General features: G+C 43.9%; 1 long non-coding RNA gene across 1 annotated transcript; it reads right to left on the bottom strand.

Annotated features, from left to right (window-relative positions):
- Positions 1 to 15,586: 15,586 nt before the first annotated feature.
- LOC134479745 (uncharacterized) lies at positions 15,587 to 22,993 on the bottom strand. The gene is made up of 2 exons (XR_010053427.1): positions 22,091 to 22,993; positions 15,587 to 16,217 (listed from the first exon to the last, which is right to left on the bottom strand). It is a non-coding gene; the product is annotated as an uncharacterized LOC134479745 (long non-coding RNA).
- Positions 22,994 to 23,774: the final 781 nt, after the last annotated feature.

The following is a 23,774-nucleotide window of genomic DNA, read 5'->3' as shown; positions in this document are numbered from 1 at the left end:
TAGTTCTTATTTTGCTAAATGGCCATGTTGTGAAACTGCTCTCTAAATATTTATGTTTATAACCACAGACCTGGCTGCTCCCAACTATAGTGGAGGAACTTCTTATTGCAATGGGCAGCAATTAATCTAAAGACTTAAAACGGGTCAACGTGCTGATAATGAGTATTCATCCCTAAACAGAGCATCTTTATCCACCCCTAAGGCTCAGAGAACATCAAAGTAGAGCCACAAAAATAAAAGAGACAGACACAGTGGCATACACATTTCATACCAGCTCTCAAGATGCAGAGGTAGACAGAGAACTCTGTGAGTTTTAGGCCTATATATTTATTGCACGCACATGTCGCACAGGCATACATTTAGACAAATATGAATACAAGTAAAATTAAATAATATATCAAAAATTAAAATAAATTGAAAATAATGAACTAAGCTTATTTTAGTCATGCCCATCAGGGCAAGGGAAAGGAGCCATACGTTACAACAGGAACATGCTACCCAGAGAATGATGATTTTTTTTTCTCCATTGCCTATCAGTTGCCAGTAACGAATGAGTGGGGTCTCATGAGCTGCCCCTGCTTGGTCTACATAGTAAGTTTCAGGCATGCCAAAGTGGCATGGTGAGATCCTGTATCTAAAATCCAAGGGAATAAAAAGGAATGTGTCAGGGGATGATGGGGAGTGCCGTGAAATGCTACATTCTGGATAAGAGATGGCTGTGGTGCTCGCAAACTGACAGTGGCTGTGATTGGGCAAAGAAGACCCATACAAGATCGAATCAGTCACAATTCCAGCATAGATAGACACATTTTAAGTGACTTCTTCAGTAAAGAAAAAATAACCATGTGAGACATACATGTTAATGAAATGCTATAATCCTTTCATGACGGGTTTATCTGTAAAAGCATTGTACTGCATTTCTTTCCTGTTAGGTGTATATGGGTGGGTAGATGAGTTGTTTCCCAGGTAATTCCAACCCTACTCAAGTTTATTGCAAAATCCACTGTCACACAGAGCAACATTAGTCATCCTTTGATTCTAGAAACTACTAAAGTCCATGGCTGTTGGGGAGTATCGTTATGTCACACTGGAGTTCTCAGTTGTAAAGCACTATCCCAGAGAGTGATTTCTGCCAATCCAGCCTCCACCTGGTGGAGGTGAAGCCCATCCTGTTCCTGGAAGTATCCAGGGCAGATGGAGGAAAGGACCGACTCTTTCTTGATTGTCTGACAGGCTTACTGCTGAATCAGCCAAGAAGTAGCAGGCCTTTGGCGATGTCACTGGACTCCATGGCATTATATGCCCACAGGGATTCTAAACTCAGGTGTTCGAAAATGAAGACTTCTGTTCTTCTTTCCTGATGTCTCAGTATGAGGAAAGTATGTTCGGTGGTATGTGGAGACCAAATATTCCAAGGACCTGCTTTGTTCAAAGAACCCCTAGCCTCTACCCTTCTTGTTGACAATGAAGAAAATTAGACCCCTGGGGAGAATTGTCTCAATTTAATCACCAGTGAGGAGCTGAAGCCTTCCCACTTCCATAAAACATGAGCGTGTGAAACAGGAAGTCAAGACAATAGGAAGCCAAGATGGTGAATTGTCTACCATTCATTTAATTCTTCTGCCTGGGTGTGCCACACCTGGGGTATTCAGAAGGCACAGGCCACTCCAATTGCTTATTTATCTATTCTTTTGTTGAAAATAACCCCAAAGTGTAATGGCTCATCTCAGCATCCATTCACCATTTTTCATGCTTCCCCCTCAATAAGAAAAGCAGGCATGCAGAGTGAGACTCCTCCTTTGTGCCTGCTCCCAGGGCCCGGAAGTCCCTTTTGGGTTGGCTGGGTGACATTAATCCTAACTGTGGCATTTGCTGACCTATCCAGCTGAGGGCTTGACTAGAAAGCCTCACTTCTCCAGCCATCCCATTTTCCATGGGGTGTCTCCTCATCTAGGGCCCCTATTGGCAATATCTCACATCAATCAAAAGCTTACATTTCCATGAAATTAGATTCCAACAGGAAAAGTATACAGTATTTCAGATATCTTTCAGTTTTAGGAAATGTATACATGTGTACAATGAAATATTATCATGTCTATCCCCATTTCTACCTTCCAACTCCTTATATATTCCCCCAGCCCTCCTACTACCAGCTACATGCCTCTCTCGGGTTTTAGGGAGTGGGGTGTTATTTCATAACCCACTCATTCCAGCTAGTGCTGCCTAAATGTACATGCACTTTTAAAAATTTTAATAATCAATACATTCTCATAATCAGTATCCCACTGGTCAAAGGAAACAAGAACTGTGGTTCATTGGTTCTTTTGGAGTTCCCACATTACTTCACCCTCACACCCATCCACACAACTGTCACAGTTATGAGCACAGAGCTCTTTCAGGGATGTGGAGATTGTCTCCATGTAATTCTGAGTTCAGGGTAGCTCTCTCCACCAGAATTGTAACACTAGACATCCAGAGAAATCCTCCTTTATATAGTGACTACAAACAATACAAGCAGCTTCTCATATACTCAGTGTATATGAGTCGAGCTTGGGAAGAAACTAGACAGTCAGTACCCAAAACACTTTTCCTTAGGAATGCTACTGTACCTTGATGAGTTGGAGCTCCGTGTTATGAGGTGGGTCACAGACAAGAAGGAAGGCTGACAGGCAAGTCTCAATGAAGACAGAATCCCATAGTGTTGAGCTTTCCCCCTTAAATGTGACCTAGAAACATAGAGGCAGCATCAGTCATGACCTCTCCTTCCTCAGCCACAAGTACAGAGAACCAAAGCATGCCCTAGAATCCATAGCAGCACACAAACTCTCTCATATGTCTCCAGACTCAATCATTATTTTTGGTGTACTTTTGAAGACCCTGAATTAGTTGGTTAGTGTTGCTATAACAAAGTACCTTTGGCATGTTTCTGTGCATGTGAACAAATCAAGACCTTCAAAGTAAGTTTTAGTGAAAGACAGTAGAAATGCCTACTGTCTTTAGACATTTAGAAATGTCAGCTATTTAGGTCTAGCTCCTCTGTAATTAGAATTCATCCTAAGAAAATAACTAATTGTATACCTGTAGGCATTTACACACAAAATGATGACATTATTGTTTATAATAGGAATAATATGAAAATAATCCAAATGTTTGATTAGAAATTTTATGGCATATCCATTTGGTAAAATAGCATGCATCCAGTACCAATGGTTTACTACATAACAGAGTTCATAGCTGGGGTATATAATTAGGATTAAGATCTAACTAATTCAATGAAGATCCCTACCTAGACACTAAAAGTGAAGAAAATACATTCCCAAATTCTCATGACTATTTCCAGTTAGGAGGGCTACAGCAGGATTTGTTGAGGGAACTACATAGTTCCCTACATTTCTGTACTTTTCTGACCTTCAAAAAAAGACATCTATTATTTTCAGAATGAAAATCGAGCACTTAAGCATGATGTCATCTTGTTTTGTAGAAGCTGAGAAATTGCTGAAAGAGCTTCCCTCCCCCTCCTAAGGCTATAATTTTGATTCTGAGCAAACTGTCCTTCTTTATAAGATAGATTAAAGTTTGAGATGACATCCATGGTCCCAAGTCCTGTGGGTTCCTGGTCTCTAAGGAACAGGAATCATTCCTGACACTGCTTAGAACGAGGTCTTCTCCTACCCCAAAATTCATGTAGTAGGAAACAAAATGTTTCCTCCTCCCACTGTTGCTCCAGTATTCTCAATATGTCTGTGGTAGTTGTACTAGAAACTACTAAGATGCTCCTTCAGTTCTGAAGACCTTGCTTGCTGTCTGAGGTGCTGAACATGTTGTTAAGTTCATAATCCTTGTGGTGGTTTGAATAAAATGACCCCCATAGGCCCACAGGGAGTGGCACTTTTAGGAAGTATAGCCTTGTTAGAGTAGGTACAGCTTTGTTGGAGAAAGTATGTCATTGAGGGGTAGGCTCTGTGGTCTTAGAAGTTCAAGCCTGGAACAGTGGCTTACTCTCTCTTTCTGCTATCTGCCAATATAGTTGTAGAACTCTCAGCTACCTCTCCAGAACCATGTCGGCCTGCACACTGCCATCCTTCCCTCCATGATGATAATGGACTAAATCTCTGAACTACAAGACACTCCCAGTGAAATGTTTTCCTTTATATGAATTACCATGGTCATAGTGTCGCTTCATAGAAAAAAAAAAAAAAACCCTCAGACACTCCTCTTGTGGAATTGCCTTGGTTAAAGGAAGCTACCTTGTCCACATTCAAGGTATCTCCTCGGCTGTTCCATATTCATTAGCAAGTAAATGGTAGAAATAAAAAAGCATATCTCCTTTGATTCACATCTAAACAACCCTAAAATACTCATTTGACTTCAGAGCCCAAGGTAGACTAGAGTAAGGCTCAATGTGAGCCAATGGCTGAATCCTTCGATCTATACTTAACACCATAGATGTGAGTTCCAGAGCAACCATGGATGAACTATTACAGGCTCACATCCCCAAGACTTCTATCCAAAAAAAGTGCCTTGTAGTACCTGCAAATTCTTCCCAGGTCTTCCTGAGATGCTGGTACCAAGGACCTCACTCTGTCTGACATTGATTTGTTCAGAGTTGCCACGTTCATGTTGCAGTTCTGACAAGTGCTGACCTCGTAAGAGTCAACTCCATATTCACAGCCCCAGTGACCTATAACTCCACTTCCGGTCCCTCTATACTCTTTCAATGACACGTTTTTACAAGGTTTTTTTTTTCTTTTTTTTATAACTTAGAAAATATCCTGCTGTCTACAGGAAAGAGAAGACAGGTATCTTTCTTGTTTCCTTGGAATTTTCAGATGAACAGAAAAAAATAGACATTAATCAAGTTATCACACAAATTCATATACATTAGTGTGAATGATATGAAAATTCCAGTATTAAGACAGTTAAACTTATAAATCCAGTATTTTGGGTTAACTCACCATGAAAATTATAAGTTGCGTTAAAGCCCTATATCTGTTCTTCCAACGTGAGAAATAAATCAGTACTAACAATTTTCTTTATTCATTATTAACATTTGCTCAGTACTCAAACTAAACGCTCCGTCCTGTTTTCCTGTTTCTTTTCTCTACTTCGGCTTTTGTCATTTATTTTTAAAATAAAGCACCATGTCCCTTCAAAACTTTGATTGGATATTGACTTTCCTCCCTTATTTATTTTCATATTGTGTGATACAACTAACATTTGGACTGGAATTTCAAGGGGGAGTTTAGAAATTAAAACCAGAGCTAACCAAAAGAAAAAGTTAATAAATACATTTCCAAATGTTCAGGTTTCATTTCTGCTGTTGTGTCTTTTTCTGATACTGTTAGGATATGATACATGTCTCCCAATTCGTCTCTGCCAATCCCAAGTCAGCGTAATGACAATGTACTAAAGCCATTGCTAACATAAACGGGACTATATAGGGACCACCCAGATACTAAACTTTATTTCCATGAGAACAACTTGCAGAGGTCTTAGGGGACTGCTTAGGATGCTTGTGTGGGAGACATAGAGGTATTCTTGGAGAGATAGTGAAGATTAGTACAAAAATCCTTAAGTGGAGTGGAGTTGAATGGGAGAGGATTGTACGGGGAAGGATAAGGCAGAGCCATTGCATGAGCAATTGCCCATGGTATTCTTTGGAGAAGCACTGTTTGCTTCAAAGATTAGTACCAGTTTGATTTCTTCATGTCCCATGACTTAGATATGTTTTCTTCAGCAATAGGGTCTTACCATAAAATTCTTGGGAATAATCAATAGAAATAGCAATAGACTATAATATTCAGGGGGTCTATGGAGCTCTCACTTAGCCAGAACTAGAATTTATATTTGATAGTCAATAGTGTCTGGGGAAACATTGTCTCCTATTACATGGTAACTCCATTTATACTCCTTTTAAATATTACATGTATAGTTCTTATTGCAGCAGGCACTCAATGCAGAGACACATTACTATCCAAAGTGATGAGAATAAGCTATTGACAGTGCACAGCCAGAGTTGGGTGCATACATCAAAGTCACAGCCACCAACACCAAAGAATCGGGGAAGATACTGGAAGATGAGGCAGACAGATCGTAAGAACCAGAGGATGGCAAGAGGTCCTGTTCAATACTGTCTTCTGGATAACGTATGGCCTCTATACACATGAACTGACAGGGTCCTATTGAATGCTGTCTTCTGGATATGATGTAGCAACACGAACTGACAGCAGCAGTGGTTATCTGCATGAGACTTGTTTAAGATCAAGCCAGTTAAAAGTTGCAACATGCAAGGGGAGAATCCCAAGGCCCCATCACAATCTGAGGAACTTTTGGCAGCTGATGGCTCGCTCTTGAGGGAAGAAGAGCCACTTTTCCTTAGTAGCACAGCCACTGGTAAGTTTTTTGGACCCCCAGAGGCTGATCTCAGGCAGCAAACAGTACTTGGATTCAGATGAACAAAAAATTAAGAAGACAACTCCTGAGTTGACAAAAGAAGAATGAACAAATGCAAATGATTAAAATTGATAAACAAATAAATAAATAATGATTTTGGAGGAGAGGAATAAAGGGTGGATATACACAAGGGAAATCACATACATGTATGCAAATTTCAAAGGATAAATAGACTTAAGACTTTAAAAGATACCCAAATTTACTTAAAATAATTTACTCAAGGGGTATTTATTTTAAACACACATACAGACCTTCATTTTCATAACAAAAAAGACAGAAAGGGGTAGAATTCATGAGTTTCAGAGGGCCTGATGTTGTCGTAGATGTTGAGTTTCTACTGGCAAGGGCTTGAGGAAGACAGTGACGTAAAAGGACAGGACATGTGTCTATTGGTCTTCTCACACCAATGGGGACTCAAGCCGGCCTCTTAGCTTCTTTGAAATACCCATCTCTACCCAGTTGGGCAAGAAATGCGTCCAGCATGCTTCTGGTAAGACAGATGACAATGGCAAAGGCACTTGAATTTGTTACCTTTCTGTTCTTATGATAAATACCAGGATAAAGGGAACTTTAGGAGGAGGGATTTTCCTTGGGCTTATGGCTCCAGAAAGATAAGAGTTTATGATGGCAGAGCAGAAGCATGGCAGCAAGTGGCAGGTATGGAAGCAGTTGAAAGAACCTGAGGGCAAAGCAGAGAGTGAAGTGGAAGTAGATAGGGCTGTTTTAGCTCTCAAAGCCCACCCTGTGACATACTTCCTCTAGTAAGGCCTATACCATAGTTCTTAACTTACCCAAATACTACCATTACCTGGGGACCAAGTATTCAAAAGCTTAAGACTATAACGGACATTGATTTCCACAGCCACTGTCCTTAGCTCCAAAGATAGATCTTCATGGGAGCTCTGGAAGTCAGAATTACCTGCTTCTATTTTCTTTCTTTTTTTTTTTTTTTTTTTTAGATAAATACATTATGGCCCATTTATATAGTAAGAACCCAGTAAATTTTTTGCAGAAGAGAAAATGATGCATTGTAGTTAAATACATCATCTCAGAGGAATGTCAAATGCACATACTGTTAAGAATAATGACTTACAAAAATACTGACAAAGGTTTAGCAGTAACAATCTCCCTAGGAAAACATGCCACTTGCAAAGGATTTCCTTCATCTCCCCTGAGAGAAGGAGAAAGAGAGGAGGGCACCCAAGAAGAAGCAGATGGTGCAGAGCCCCAATCCTTACTTTGTGGAATGCCCATAATGCTACATGGTCTTAATCTATGCACAAACCATGATCTTTTGTACAGGATGCTCCACTGACCGCTTGGAGATTTTCAAACAGAAAATCAAGGCTTATAGAAGGATGAGCCTTCAGGGGAAGGCACACTAAAAAACATCTGAACCAAGATAAATGGCAAGCCTTCCCCCCCAAATGGATATATAAAAAAGTCATTAACAAGGGCAAATAAATGGTCCCACTACCAACCCTTCCTCCAATACACACGTAATAGTTATATTGGGCAGAAAGTAGGGGAACTCAACTATATGGTATAGTCAAGGAGCATGAATTAGACATTAGACTTTGATGAGATTGAAAAGGAAGGAGAGGGAGAGAGGGGGGGGAAGAGAGAGAGAAGAGAGAGAGAGAAGAGAGAGAGAGAGAGAGAGAGAGAGAGAGAGAGAGAGAGAGAGAGAGAGTGTCATTGGAGCAAATATTACCATATTTCTTGGCGTTAGCAAAGAGTCATCCTATTCTGTCCTTCAGTGAACTAGAGTTCCTTCTTCTTGGACATACATGTGCATCTTCCTGATCAAACAAAAGCCAGGCTATTTCCACTTCCCTACATGCTGTGCAATTGTCCAACATGATTGTCCTCAACTTCTACTGTTTTCTTTGAAATGCTACTCACAGGTCTGCATTATCCTGCTGGCATGAATATTTTTAACTTATAAAAAGTAGACCAAGTTCTTTGTGAAGATCTTCCTTAAATATTTGCAGAAATGATAGATCTGAGTGCTCATATCTAGGTGGAGAACCATTATTCATATGCATATGATCAGCCACACTGTTTGGAGCATAGGGAAAAGCTGAATGACTCAGAGGTTGAAGCTTCCAGTCTTTCCATATTCTAGAATGCAGTAAAAGAGTGAGAAGGCAATCCACAACAGATGGCAGGCAAGGATGAGGAAGGGGCTCCAGGGCTTGAACTTGCCCAGGTGACAAGAATGAAATCCACATGGTTGAAGGGTTAGAAAAGGCTATAAGGAAGAACAGTTAGGCAGGGAAGAGTCCCATCTAGGGCAAAGAAGTGCTTGTGGAACTGTGAACGTGCATATTACTATATCTAAAGCACATTGTGAGAAGAAGAAGCTCAAAAAAAGACCAAGAAACCACATCATACATGAGATGTACATTTGCGTATTAACTCTGTGTCTTCTAGAAAACATCAGCAAATTTCATCACAAAATAGAAAAGAAGAACCCCACCCTGTAGATGGGACGCTTATCTCAGGACCTCTAAAAAATGCCTGAAAAGTCAGATAGTAGTAAACCCTTTATATAGAGTCCTGTTCTGCATGGCCCCATTTTGGCCAATGATGAGCCGCATATACAATGATAGTCCCATTGTATCACCTAGTGACTCTGTAGCCATCTTAATTTGTATAAATATCCTATGATGTTCACACAGTGACAACATCCCCTACTAATGTGTTCTCAGAGCAAATCCCTGTCATGAAGGGATGAATGACTGCACAATATTTACTCATATATGCATACAACTAAATTAGACACAATGAAGCATTAACAACAAATAAGGATAATAAAATGCAATAACCACAAAGACATACTCTAATGAGATCACCGGTGTTGTGAGTCTTATAGTTTAAGAGCATCATTAATTAAAACATTGACCTGAAACAATAGTTTTCTGATTGCATCACAGCCAAGATTATCACTGGAATATCTGAGTGACCAATGAGCAGATTGCATATGTAGGGCAGATCCACCAAAGAAACAGTGGTCCATGTGCTGGGAAAGTTGCAATGGAAATTGAGTTCTTGTGTGACCAGCACCAGGCCCTGTGTATCCACTATGGTCAGGAGGGAATTCACCTCTTCAGATAATTTGAAGAAGCGTCTAGTTTACTTTTAATTACTGAGAGTCCTGTCAAGATTATTTCCTGTGGGTGTCATGCAAAATGGCTCATTATTGGTAGCTGGATTAAGGCACAGTTTTGTGAATTGCTCGCCTCATTTGTGAGTAGTCTATGGGCATGTTTCTAGAGTGTAACATAGGAAAGGACTTGGAGATAGCAGGGATGATCTATCCAAACTGTGGCTGGGCACCAACCAGTAGTATGCTGGGATCCCAGAAGGAACAAAAAAGGAAAGTGTAATCTCTGTTTCTGTGTTCCAGAACGCACACACTTGTGCTGTTGGGTAACAGAACTCTTGGTCTCCATCTTTGGGCTCAGAAACCTCTCATAGTTATTACTGGGTCCTTTGGCCTTCCTCCTTGGACTAAAAGTTGTGTCAGCAACTTCCCTGGCTCCAAGAACATCAGATTTAAATTGCACTCTGCTGCCAGGCTCCTTGGTTCTTTACCTTGTAGATGGCATGCCATGGGGTTTTATTAGCCTCCATAGTTATTTGAGCCAACTCTCCAATAAATCTCATTCTATTTGTCTATTTATCTTTATATTTATGTATCCATAAGTCTTATGGACAGTCATACCTATACAATCTAATAAGAAATGTTGAGTGCTTACCTCTTCCCCCAGGACTACAATAACATCAGCAGATCTCAGTCTTAGAGGGCAGTTGAACTAAATGCTTGGAAAGAGCCCCAGATATGATTTCTTCCTCAAAGGAGATCATAGTCTAAAGAAACAAGTAGACACAGAAAGGGTTCATGCTACAATCATTGAGTAATCACTGTCACAGTAGAGGACCTGTTCCATCCACAGGTATCCTATAGCACTAAGCCCTGGAGATTCCAGGAACTGGAGAGATTGAGTTTCTGGATGGGTGACTGGATTTGAATCCTGTCAGAACCACTTGTCAGTTGTCACTGTTGATATATAATTGATCTGTTTTAGTGGCCTCAAATGGATAACTAGCTAAAGCTAGAGCTGTTTCAACAGTAAAAGGAACTGAGAGCTGGAAGGGTAATCATATGTTCAATGTTCCTGAAGAAGGACAGGGTGCACTCACATAAGCATGGTCCTAAGGTTAGTCTCTGTAGACAATGGAGGGAAATTGTACCCCACTCTTATCCAGGCCTCATCATTGCCTTCTTAAAGCTTAAACTCTTCTTAAACAGGAGCCCTTTGCTGATAAGCTAGCCTATAACCATCTACGACTGACCAACATACCTCCAGTTGCAGATAGACAGGTGACTGCTGTACATCAGTGCAAGTCCTCCAGCTTATCCCTGTCACCCAGAGTTAAAGGTGCCCCTTCCATTCTTTGAGGGGTCCTTTGTGGGGACACCAGGTGGGATTGAGGAAAAGAAATTCAGGCAGCCTCTCACTAGATCTCAAGACCTTGATCCAACTCCCCGCCCTCAAGCTCAGAGTCAAGGGCTAGATCATCCATCATCATTACAACCTGGTCATCCCGCCCTCTGAGTCACTGCCTGGGAAACTTCTGCAAGGAGTCAGACTCCAATGCCCGGATCGATTCTAAGTCTTGCTTGTTGTTTCTAATCAGAACAGCGCTGCCTGACACCAAGTCCACTCTTCTCAGAACACATGTGGCTTTCTGAAAGGTGTGTGGATGATGATGAATTAGGGCTTGGGCCCAGCCTAATGAAGCTCATGTGTCTTCATAAGCTGGGGCTGGAAAAGTGGCTGCAGAGAGAACTAGGTGGGGAGGAATGGTTGCTGGCTGGGAAAGCACATCCACCTCCTCCCTTCCTGGTCACTGAGCATACGCCGAGCTGGACCTCTGGCAAAGAATGCGTCATGCAGCCTTTCAGTGCATAATCAGCCAGGGATGGTGGGACTGTGGGTTGACAGGGAGATACGCAGGTGGGAAGATGGGATGGGAATGTGAAACAGAGGTCCCAGCATCTTCCTTGTATGCAAAAGGATGAGTTATGCTTGGCACATAGCACAATCAGGACCAGGTGAAGAAATTCAAAGCTCTTGGGGTGGTGCCTGACTTACAGCCATTGCTTTAAGTATGAAAATAAATAAATAAAACAATACACACAACACAATAAGGCCAGCACTGTCTTTGGGCATAGTACCCTTGTGTGTTTGCCTTTTCTCTTGATTTGGTTATCATGGCAGTGTTAGATGTGTTCATCAGAGCTGTGACATTCAGTTCTCCCATCAGTCTTGCAAGTAAACAGAATTAGTTACACATGACTCATGAAAAGACAAGCTCAAAAAATGTGAGGTGACCTTCCTCAGCCACATCATTGTAGATAGGCCTCAGCGGATAACTGAATCATCATTCATGGGTGGCTTAAGGTTGAGGGTGGGCAGTAAAAATCTGCTAATTTTCGACCATGTACTTCTGGCAAAAGAATTACTAATTGCCAGCATTTCACCATGTTAGCAGGTCCACACATGCTTATTGTGGAAGGACAGCCCCAAGCTTCCAGTCCTGTCTACATGAGCCATTGAAATCCTAAATGAACACATACCCAACTTCATACAAAGCATCAGTGAGATACCAGGGAAGAGCACCAGGGTCTTTGGGCCTCATGGAGCCTCTGTTTCTGCACGTTGCAGGCCAACCTCACTAGGACAAGCCCCAGGAGTACATTTCAATGCCAAGTGCTCTACCCTTCTTTACTCCTGAGCAGTTCTCCCATCTCACCTGCTGCACTGCTGTTCTAATACCCAGCTCTCCACGGAATCAGCAGCCTTTATCTATAGGAAAACCAGCAGGAATTTTCCTGCATTGGGTAAATTCTCATGTCTCTTTTCTCATGTCAGTCTTCAAGCAATTTTGAAATGCCAGGATCCAGTTTCAATGTGATTGTATGAGAGGGAGGCATACTTGACTCCAGGGCCATTGTTTCAGGACAGGGTGACTTGGAGTAGGGGGAACTTAACAAGACCACACTTCATATTCCCAGTCTTCTTCTCAATCTATTCATCCATCCTTCCCTCTCCAGACTTACATCCTCAGTAAGCACAGAAGTATAATCTGCTGAGTGCCCCGATACACTCCTCATCTAAGACTGTCTCTGACTCTGGCCCAGCAACATCAGCACCATCAGGCTCAGAAAATCTGAAGCCCTGGAGACTACCCAGCACCCCTGAGAGGATAAACTCAGGTAATATTGATACATCTGAATTTGGGGATGCATTTTCTGCCAAAGGCGATTATTGTGTGTTCCATTCTGGTGGCAAGGTAGTCAAATTGTCAACCTAAAGGAGGCGGGGCATGTCTGGGCTCATGGTCTCAGAGGGCTCGCTCATTGACTTTTGACCCTGTTGGTCAGATCTGTGTTGAGTCAGAGAACCAGCTACATGGAGCTCAGAATGGGGCATCCTCTAGCAGATGAGATGCAGAGATGGGGAAGAGAGGGAGCCACTGACTCATGGTGCCTTCCAAGAGCATTCTGTTAGTGATCTCCACAGAGCACTGTCTGCCAGTGGTGACTAAATCTTCAGCACATTGCTTTGGGGGCCACTTGAACCCAAATCATAATACACCCCTTGATGCTCTGGACCTACCCAGGGCTTTCCCATACCTGTGCTTAATGTGTTCCTTTAGCCTCCCACCACCTCTCAGATGGCCTGACTCTAAACTTGAGTGTCCTTCAAGATTTATAGTATGTAGAGGTGGAGGGGGGGCGGGGTTTCTCATTCCAGTGGCTGCTTCATCCAGCAAGGACAGGAATCCACTCTCTATGCCTTCACCTCACCTTCACAGTAGAGTTAGTTGTCAATGGTAATGTCCCATGTCCCATCCATACAGTTTCATCTTTAGCCATGTCCGCTAGGCATCAGATACACACACATAATGGCTATGCCTTATGTGACTCTTTTGAGACTTAGACTGCGTTGAGATGGAAACCCCAACTACTGAGGGCAACAGATCAGTCACACAAAAGGAGCAAGATAACATGAGCTGGTGAGGCTGCATTAACACAGACAATATTGTGAGAGCTACGACCTCACTGACTGACTGCAGTGAGATGCTTATCTCTGCTATGAAATGTTGGCGGGTTCCTTAAACTCACCACGCTTGTTTCCTTGTTGGCAGAAGAAGACTGTAGGTTGTACTGCCTGCAAAGACATATTCATTCCCAGGAGTTAATGAATGATCAAACATCAGACATTTGTCAAAGTCTTAGCCAAAAGTCAGTGTTCTCTAGCCAAGCAACCTCTGAGGCCCACACTATGAAGAGAAGGCATTAATTTGTTTGAACCTGTTTTTGAGTAGCCATGAGCAGAATCATCGAGATGAGAGACGGGGGGGGGGGGGGGGGGCTTAGGGGCTGGCCAGTAGGCTGGACTGCAGGAGAGAGAACAAGTTTCCTGTCACTAGATGTTTTCCTGCTCCCTGGACAAACACACCGAAGAGTCAGCATGGACGGTTTCCAGCACAGCTAGACCGGTTGTCATGTTAACTATTCGGCTATAAATGGCTGGCCTGATCCCAGTCCCGCTGAATAGAATCCCTCTATGGAGAACCCAGGATGTGCCTCAGAGCACCCTGCACAGCTGGCTGTGTTGTCGTGCCAGCATGGAACACTTTAACTATGCTGGTCTGGGAGCTGAATCAGGAGTGGACGTGAGAAGGTCTGTCTCCAGGGGGCTTCAGTAAGGTTTTAGTGTCATCCCCACCCCCAGCACCTAACCACTTCCAAGAGGGGTCTCTGTCCACTCCAAGGTAATATGGTGAAAGAATGCCAAGAGCTTGGCTCTGAGGCAGCCTTACAAAGCCTCCATTTCTTTCTCCTCCTCTGCCCACCAGAAGTACCAGAGGCAACCATTCCCGATGCCTTATCACCTGAAAAACCTGTGGTCAGAAACTTGTGTTTTCCACAGCTCTCTTAAGGGCAGCCTGGGATGAGGAGTCCCTGCCAGCCTTCAGAGCTGTTCCCATCTCTCCTTCTCTCATCAAGTGTTAGAGGCCCCTAGGCCGAATCCAAACATCACTCCTCTCAGAGCCCCTTGTCTGCCACTGTGTGCCTCTGGTTGCTGCTGAAGAGATTCTCTGGAGGTTGTTCTCAAGTATCTTCACAAGGCAGACAAATATACAAACTCCAGTCTGTAAACCATTAGCAGTCACATGTCCCCTGGGGCTTATGTCCCGCCACAGCCCATCACAACAGTTGAGGAGTACTAGACTAAGCAGTTCATGCCTGTTATAAAGCATCTTCCTCAGTGATCCACTAGCCTCTGAAGGCAACTTCAGGCATGGCACTGATGGCCAAATAAAGGGGCAGGTCCCAGAGCTATTCCTTTCAACCATGAGTGGCACCATCTACCCCTCTGGAGTTACCTCTAGGTAGCTTGGGACTAGATTAATAGCTCAGAGGCAGAACCAACTTCAGCCTTAGGGTTACAAGGTTTTTTTCTTTTTCTTTCTTTAAAATGATCTTGCTTTTGTAGTGGATTTGTGTGTGTGTGTGTGTGTGTGTGTGTGTGTGTGTGTTTCTGTTATATGGGTTTTAATATTGTAAGACTTCTCAAATCCTTTCTAAGGGGTAGACAGAATATAAATGATAAATGAATAAACATATAAATAAATAAGGAAGACACAAGCCTCTTTTCCAAAGCATTTTTTTCATTCCTTTTTTGTGTCTGTCACTCAAGGCAAGTGCCCTGACTGCTGTCTGGCCCCTTTCATCTCCTTGTTCCCCTCTGTGTAGGAAGCTGTCTTACCAGGCTCTGGGATACACTGTTTTAGATATACTTCAGCATCTACATGAGCTGGAAGGAGGCTCTGGATTAGTAAAGAGACTGCTCTAAAGGTGTGAGGTGTTCTTTCTCTTTGACCCTCCTAATGGGGTGTTGATAGAAAGATAAGAAATGGTAGAGGTTCCGAGTCTCCACGTCTGTGCTACACAAACCTTGATCAGCTCACAGACATGCTCAAAGCCAAAAGAAGCCAGGAACCAGTGTGACTATGTACTCGGGTAGAACCTGGAAAGTGACACTGGGGTGGAGGAGACAAGGCTTTATTAGGTTTTATTTTGTCTTCTAAGGGTTTCCCTGGGTGGGTCATCACTGAGGCTGCCTTTGCTCAAGATGGAGGGAACTAGAAAGACAAGACTGACAGTTAAGGATGTAGGCAATATGAGGGAGAAGAGGGACTTGAGGGAAGTGGAGACTGTGGCTGAAAGCCCTTTGGTGACACATGATAGGGGATGCTATCAGGGCAGAGTGGGTCCTGCAAAGTGCACTGCTTCTTACAGCCTTTAGTCTCTCAAGGCTTGGAGAGGGAGTATATCCAGAGTGAATTCTAGATCCCTGGTTCCACCTGAGGACTCCAATTCTACCAGTTATCCACATTGGTAAGATTCCTTACCAATGGGGTGAGCACAAGCAACAAGAAGAAAGGCTAGGCACTCCTCCCGGCTTGAGCAATCTTCCATTTCTTCCTAGCTTCTGGGTGGCCAGGGAACTGATGCAAAAACTGTAGTTCTCCATGTCCAAGGTAGGAACTAGAAGCTTGGGAGTCAACACTGTGGAGATCAATGTAGCATCTTCCTCTGCAGTAGTTGTTGGTGTTCTAACAGTATCCATTTTCTCTTTCTTTCCAACAAGGGGCCACTTCCTGAAGATTATCCACTCCTGTAAAAAAGCCATATGGTCAAGAGTGATTGCTAAGCATGGTTCAAGAAGTAAACCAAAATGTCAGACTTCCAAAGCTTTGCTCGGATGGGCCAAGACAGGGAGGAGGAAGGAATGACCAGGAGTCTAGCATCTCCCTTAGCCTATGATATAACTTATTAATATGAAAGGCCTCATTCTGGCTGATGAACACACATACACCACCCCTGCCACACTACCTTCTTGGTAGCTAAACAGTCAAGGAAGTAGTTATCAATTCACCAGCCCAGCTCTAAGGCTTTCCTACCTGCTCTCCCATATGGCCCTTATATGACTCTGAACTCATTCTTTTGCAGTTCATTCTACAGATAAGGATGCCGAGGTCCCCAAGAGTGATGTGACCTCTGATGCTTTAGGGCTCATCTTGAATTGGACTTGGTCTTGAGGTTGAGCATCAATCATAGTGTCTACATTTATTCTCCTCCTCCTGACACCAAGTGGTCCATGCCAAGAATGTCATGGAGGCAAAAGAACACTTTTTCTGGGCTTTGGTCAGATCCAGTTTTGATCCAGAGCTGCTAGTAGGTGGGGATAGATGTATACTTCATGACTACTAGCATGGTACCAACTTCCCTGGGGCCTTTTAATAGGGCTGTGGGCCCAAAGGTCCAGGAAAGCTGCTAGCCCCTGACTGCAAGAGAACCAGAGCTACACAGGTATGTGCTGTCATTGTTTATCCATCATAGGTATCCTTCAGTTGACCAGATGGCCTGAGGTTATAGGTAAGCTGCAAGGGGTGCTCTTCCAGCATAGTTGCTAGAGCCTTGTAGCACTGCCCATGATGGCTGGAGCTGTTGATGCTCTGGCCTACACTCCTGAGGATCCTCACTGACCACAGGGCATCTTCTAGGTCTGGGACATGGCAAGAGGCCTGACATATCCTGGATTTACCTTGTTCAACAGTGTGAGCACTGCCATGCCACCACATACATTTGCTCCCCACCAGGCACAGTTCCCACTCTCTACTGGGATAGATATTCCGGCCTCCCTACTCTCCTCTAACTGCCAGCTATTGCCCAGGTCTCACCTCCTTTAAGACCGCTTCCTTTCCTTCCTACCCCATTCTTTACTCCTCGCCTCCCTGAAAACCCTTCCCCCTAGGCTGGTGGAGTGTTTCCCTGTGTTCCTCGGCACACTCTGAGGAATATTTCTTCTGGACAATAAGTTTTATTCACTTTGTCTTTTTCATCTTAACTGCTGGAATGCTCAAGGGCCTGGTTCAGGCATGTGGCCATCAGTCTCACCTTCTGACTGAATATCATTTCTTCAACCTCAATAACCTTCCTTCCACTTTCGTATCCTTCCTTTCTATCCTTCTGCATTATAATATACATTGACAGAAACCACCCTCAATCCTTTAGTGGAGCTGTGTGTGTGTGTGTGTGTGTGTGTGTGAGAGAGAGAGAGAGAGAGAGAGAGAGAGAGAGAGAGAGAGAGAGAGAGAAAGAATACAAAACACAGAATTCAGTCAGTTAAATGATAAAAGTCCACCAACTTTTATGAATTCAATTACGCAACAAATAAGAACAATACATTTCTCTGGAGAGGCAATGAGACAGCATGCTTTCTTCCCACTCAATGTAAAATGTTGTTGGTATTTTAGGAAAATGAAAAATAAATTGTCCTGACTTCTCCCTACCATTTATCTCCTGCTGAGGTTCCTCTTAAACAGCCTTAAAAAAAATCTATCTGCAAATCCAGGTCAGAAAATTAGGAGTGACAGATGGCAGAGCGCACCCAGGCTTTACAGCTCACAGCGAATGCAGGGTCATCAAGGCAGGGCAGCCAAGCTCCAGAATGGGCCTCTTCCCTGTATACCCAGAACTGCCGACACCTCATAGATGTGTGCATCTGTGTCTACCGCAGCCAAGCTTGTCACAGCACAGACCTTGATCTAGCTCAGGAAGTTATAATTTCACTATTAGTCTCATGAGCTACAACCCAAGGGTGAGTGTCCTGCTGCTTTCTAGACACAATGGCAAATACACCATCCTGCTACCCTATAGTTTCTGCCATGCTCCCTAGCTCATGGAACCTTCTTGCACTGACACATCTATCTCCTTATGGCTTCTCTCTCCACCACTGATTCTCACAATGTCTTCTTTTAAAGACCCTTGAGTTAAGATTATACTGACCCCAAGATCCACCAGTGTCTGCCTCCCCAGTGCCAGGATTACAAATGCAGGCCACCATGAATGGTGTATTGGCTGGTTTTATGGCAACTTGACACAAACTGGAGTTTTCACAGAGGAAGGAGCCTCCCTTGAGGAAATGCCTCTATGAGATGCAACTGTAAAGCATTGTCACATTAGTGATCAAGGGTGGGAGGGCCCATTGTGGGTGGTGCCAACCCTGGGCTGCTAGTCTCGGGTTCTATAAGAAAATGAGCTGAGCAAGCCAGGGGAAGGAAGCCAGTAAGTAGCATCCTTCCATGGCCTCTGCATCAGCTCCTGATTCCTGACCTACTTGAGTTCCAGTCCTGACTTCCTTTGGTGATGAGCAGCCATGTTGATGTGTAAGCTGACATTTCTCTCAAACTTGCTTTTTGGTTATGGCTAAGATGTATGCAACCCTGACTAAGACAGATGGCTTTTTATGTGGGTGTTGAGAGTTGAACTAAGCTCTCATGTTTGAGAAGCAAGCTCTTTAGACTCAGCTATCTTCGCAATTCCAAGGTTCCTTACCTTTTGGATACTGTAATTTCTACAAGACCCAGAACATTGATTTGGCTCAAATGATGCCCTCAAACTGGTCCCAGGAAGGGACAGAATCCAGGCCTCCACCCCATGATCTTCTCTTTCTGGCCTTTCTACAGCTCTTCACATAGGGTCAGTTCTTCTAGAGAACAAGGAAGCTGCAGCCCTGATGATTTGCCTGTCCCCTGTACCATCCTTCCTCCTGCCCACCAGAATGGCTCATTCTGTGAAACATCTATTTGCAAAGCAGGTCACAGACAGACGTCTAAAGATAGAAAGCCATCATGGATTAGACAGGTGTCTGCATGTGTCCTCCATAGGCTGAGTGTCTTCTGTTTACCCCCATCCTCTTCTTCATCAACACGAGCCAGGGAGCAAGGCAATCAGTAGTCTCCTTCCATGGTTTCTGCTTGAGTTTCTGTCCTAACTTCCCTCAATGATGGGCTGTGATCGAGAATCAAAAGTCAATTAAACCCTCTCCACCCCATACTTGCTTTAGGTTGTGATATTTATTACAGTAACAGAAAACAAACTAGAACAGTCTGGTTTCTGAGAACCAGCCCTCAAATACAAAATCAGGAGCCAGGTAAGCCACATTCTGTATGGGAGCCAGTGTCCAACACTGGCAGAAAAAGAAGAACCTCTTGGGCTCCACTGGAGCTTGGCTCTGGCTGCCTCGTGCCTGAGACTGAGGCCAGCATACTGCTTGGCTCCCAATGTGGCTAGGATCCCAGTGGAATGAAGAGAGTCAGGAGAGCCAAGTCCTTAGTCAGTAAGGGCACCACAAGGCAGCCAAGGAAATTGAGAGCAAATCCCAGCAAAGATGGGGAGGTGTGTGAGTCATATGGTACAAGTGTGAGTGGCATGAACGGTGGTCACCCTCCTTTACCATTAAAGGCTACTGCCTCAGGGGAAATACAAATAAGAGACCCATGCAGTGCTAGAGTTCAATTGCAGCTGGACCACTCTCTTGGCTGGATGACTTTGGGAGATATAACAGGGTGAGGCAATGAATTAAAGACAAGGAACAACAGACAAAGGAAGGCACTACAGGGATGGAGTAGCAGTTTCTAAAATGACAAAGTTTCCTAGGCTGCCAACGCGCTTTGTGGGCCAGCTTGTACCCCTGCAGAATGGCCCCTGGGCACTTTTCCTATTCTTCCTTTCACAGAATCTTCTCTCATGGAAGCCACCGTTGTTCTTGAGTAGAACTTTCCACTTCAGGCCCAGGACAGTGCAGGGCTTGCAAAGGTATTTTTTTTAACTTGTGTGTGTTCCTATTGTTCCTCCCCATCTTTTAAGGTATTATCCTGAAGGACCTAAGGGCCAGAAATGTCTCCTGGATAGAATGGAAACTGACTATCAAGCGTGGCCAGTGGATGGCCAACAATTCAGGCATGCTGGATGTTTTGAAAGCCACTGTGAGCAGCTCCAGCACTGGCCCAGAGGGTATAAAGGTGGGAGCTGAAACAAATTCAGTAAAGAGGAAGAAGTGGCCGTTGTTGAAGCTGAAACCACCTCCACTTTGTAAAGTCAGCTGTGACTCTACAAATGCACCCAACTTGCACTTTGGTTGAGAACAACATGCCCCCCAAAAGATCACAAAATAGGGTCAATATGACCACATCTTAACCTCACCTCCAGGTTAGGCCACTGGGGACTCAGGGAAAGATAATGGTGCATCATCCTGTCCTTCTTCAAGTTCAGATCATACACACACACACACACACACACACACACACACACACACACACACACTCACTAGTTTTATGTAGGTCTAGGGACAATGCTCCACTTTTGTGGGCCCCAGGAAGAGTATAACACACACAAATTCCTCTGTTTGCTATATTCTGCAGTTAGAACACCATGCCATTGACCTAATTGTGGGTGTTGGGATGATGTGACCAGTGTTTCACAGGTGCGAGGCTAGGGATAAGAAAGGAACAAGGGAAGTGCTTTTGGGAGAGATAACTCACTTTGGGACAGTGCCACACTCTTGGGAAGCAGGTTGAAAGAAAAGCAAAGAGTTCATGATGGTGTAAACTGGAGACATGAACAGTATAGACTCAAGAAGGGAAACAAGTCCTGAAAACTAGGATAGGAGTAAAGTTGGTTGTATGAGCAGGAAGAGTTCAATGAGGGCCTACTTATAGAATGCAGGAGGGGGACTAAAGAGTCACTGGGAAAGGAAGTTAGCCAAGAAGGGAGAGGGCTCTCAGAATGTAGGGAGTTTGAACTTCACTCTAGCGACAAATAGCATCAAAAGAGCTTAGTGTGGAGGTGGTTAGAAATCCAGGGAAGTCAATCTAAAACAGGGTAAGGAGAGATAACACAGATTAAAGACTGGAGACCTGGAGGAGCATCAAGTGATGCTTCCAACAGGATCTTACAGAAATAGCTTTCAGTTAGGGCTGTGAGGCTGGGGGTGCTGGCTGGTTTTGTGTGTCAACTTGATACAAGTTAGAGCCATCAGAGAGGAAGGAGTCCCAGATGCTGAAATACCTCCACAAAATCCAGCTGTAAGGCATTTTTTTCAATTACTGATCAATATGGGAGGGCCCAATCCATTGTAGGTGGTGCCATCCCTGGTTTGAAAGTTCTGGTTTCTATTAGGAAAGCAGACTGAGCAAGCCATGGGGTACAAGTCAGTAAGCAGCACCCCTCCATGGCCTCTGCATCAGTTCCTGTTGACAGTTTCCTGCCATGCTTGAGATCTAGTCCTGACTTCCTTTGGTGTTAAACAGCAATGTGTTAAGTGTAAGCAGAATACATTCTTTCCTTTTCAACTTTCTTTTTGGTCATGATGTTTCGTCATAGCAATAGAAACTTTACTTAGACACTGGGGATCTGAGCACCAGATATTGGGACTGATGTCAAGGAGTGGTTATACCTACATGCTATATCTCATGTGGATATTGGAGAAGTACTACTTAAGTGATAGTTATACAGACCCAGTTCTCACTGTGCCTCAGGATTTTACTACAAGACAGTATGCATGCCATAATTTTCCCATAGCGTATAAGACAGGCTCTATTGTCCTATCTGAGGACAAAGGTGTAATGGGATTGGCCATTTGGAAGCCAGCTTATAGATGGCATTAGTTGTCATGCCCTCTGGTTCATAACTTCATGCTATTACCTGCAACCAGGGTGGCTTTTGACCAGTAGCATGTACCACAGATAACGTAACGTCACTTCTGAAGATAGGGTTGAAATGTTTGTGGCTTTTCTCCTCTTCCCTTCTCTCAAAGTCTTTCTCTTAAACCAGCTGTGTTGGGGAAACTGCTACCAAGTTGTAAGGTTTTTTGAAGCAGGCTGTAGGAGGACCCACATGACAAGAAAGGGAGAGGTGTGGAAAACACAGCCAGGTTGAATCTTCTCAGAGTTCCGCTGAGACTCTGGGATGGAAGGGTTCCCAGTTCCCAACTCCAGAGCTTGAATCATAAATGATTCTACCATTTACTTCTGAGTTCTGGAATTTTTCTTTAGAGCTCATAACTCATACATTAGGCATTTATTCCAGTGAGGACAGTGGGCCAGTCTGAAGTTTTCAAATGAGTGGTATATGTTCAAGACAGGCATTTAGGGGCAGGGGGAGCAATAGAAGGCTGGGCTTTGTGGGTAGAATGGACGGGAACTTCTTACCCATAGGATTAGATTTTGGCAATGACTGGTAAGTGGGGGCACAGGTGGCAATTAGGAAAAAGGACGGAGAAAACTGCCCAGGCACAGACAACATGAAGGATTGCTGTAAATCTCCACCAAGCAGTGGAGTGAAAAGCTGCTAGGGCCTATGGAAAACATCACCATGCCAGCACCTCTACTTGCTCAGTCCAGACTGAGCCAATCTGGTCACATTAAGGCAGGAATCCTCCAATAACAAGAAAATCTTTTGTTACAGCAATAGCCAAAGCAACCATTTTCACAACTCCATGAGACTGTCACTTTGAACATAGGGCTTTAGGGTTTAATGTAGTTAAATGCACTTGGAGAAAAGCCAGTAGCTGTTATTTTTAAAACCACAGGGAGCTGCTGAGATCCTTTTAAAACCAAACCGTAGAAAGGTTATTTTTGGTCTTCCACACTTGAGAACCACTGATGAGAAGACGTCAGCTGGGGACCCCAAGGCCTGCGAGAATTAACTCAGCCAAAGAGAAGGTAAGTCACCCTTTTAGATTGAGAAGCTCTTTTGAACCCTCTATGCTGAGAAACTTCCCCTGGCACCTTCCCCTTCCAAAAGGACAGCTGGTTGTCCTCAATCTGCCGACATTCCAACAGCACTTACTAGAGGCCAGGGTGTAGACCGGGTCAGGGAAACCAACCACCTGTGTTCATCTATCGTGTCCGATAGTCCACTTCTCCTGCCAAGTTGGTGTCCATCCAGAACCCAAACACTAGAACCTAATGCCGGTGTGGCGCCAGAGAACACAATCAGGAATTGACTGGGATTTGTCCTTATCTACAGGTTAGAGCAGGTTCTCTTGTCCTTTTCTAAGAAGAAGGGTAGAAAGAGCCTGCGGACCTCCCAGCCTCCACTGTTTATAGATAGTCAGCATGGGGCATTTTGAGTTGAGCACTTGAAGGGAGGTGCCCAAAGCCGCAGGGACTGGTCAGTCAAGGAAGCCATCCATGACTACTCAACTCTGATGGGTTTCAGGTGTAGCACTTATCCAAGGCTGCTGCAGCCAGGGGCGGCTGGAGGCCTCTTCTAGAAAGACTGGTGAGCCATGCCAATTGTCATTTCCTTTGTGTGCCATGTCTGGCTGGTTAAATGACAGGAGGGACGCGTAGAAAACTCAGCCCGTGTGGCAACCTACACATAT

The sequence above is a fragment of the Rattus norvegicus genome, chromosome 7 (assembly GCF_036323735.1).
Source record: "Rattus norvegicus strain BN/NHsdMcwi chromosome 7, GRCr8, whole genome shotgun sequence".
In the NCBI taxonomy this organism is placed as follows: Eukaryota; Metazoa; Chordata; class Mammalia; order Rodentia; family Muridae; genus Rattus; species Rattus norvegicus.
This window is presented reverse-complemented; position numbering and strand designations above follow the sequence as displayed.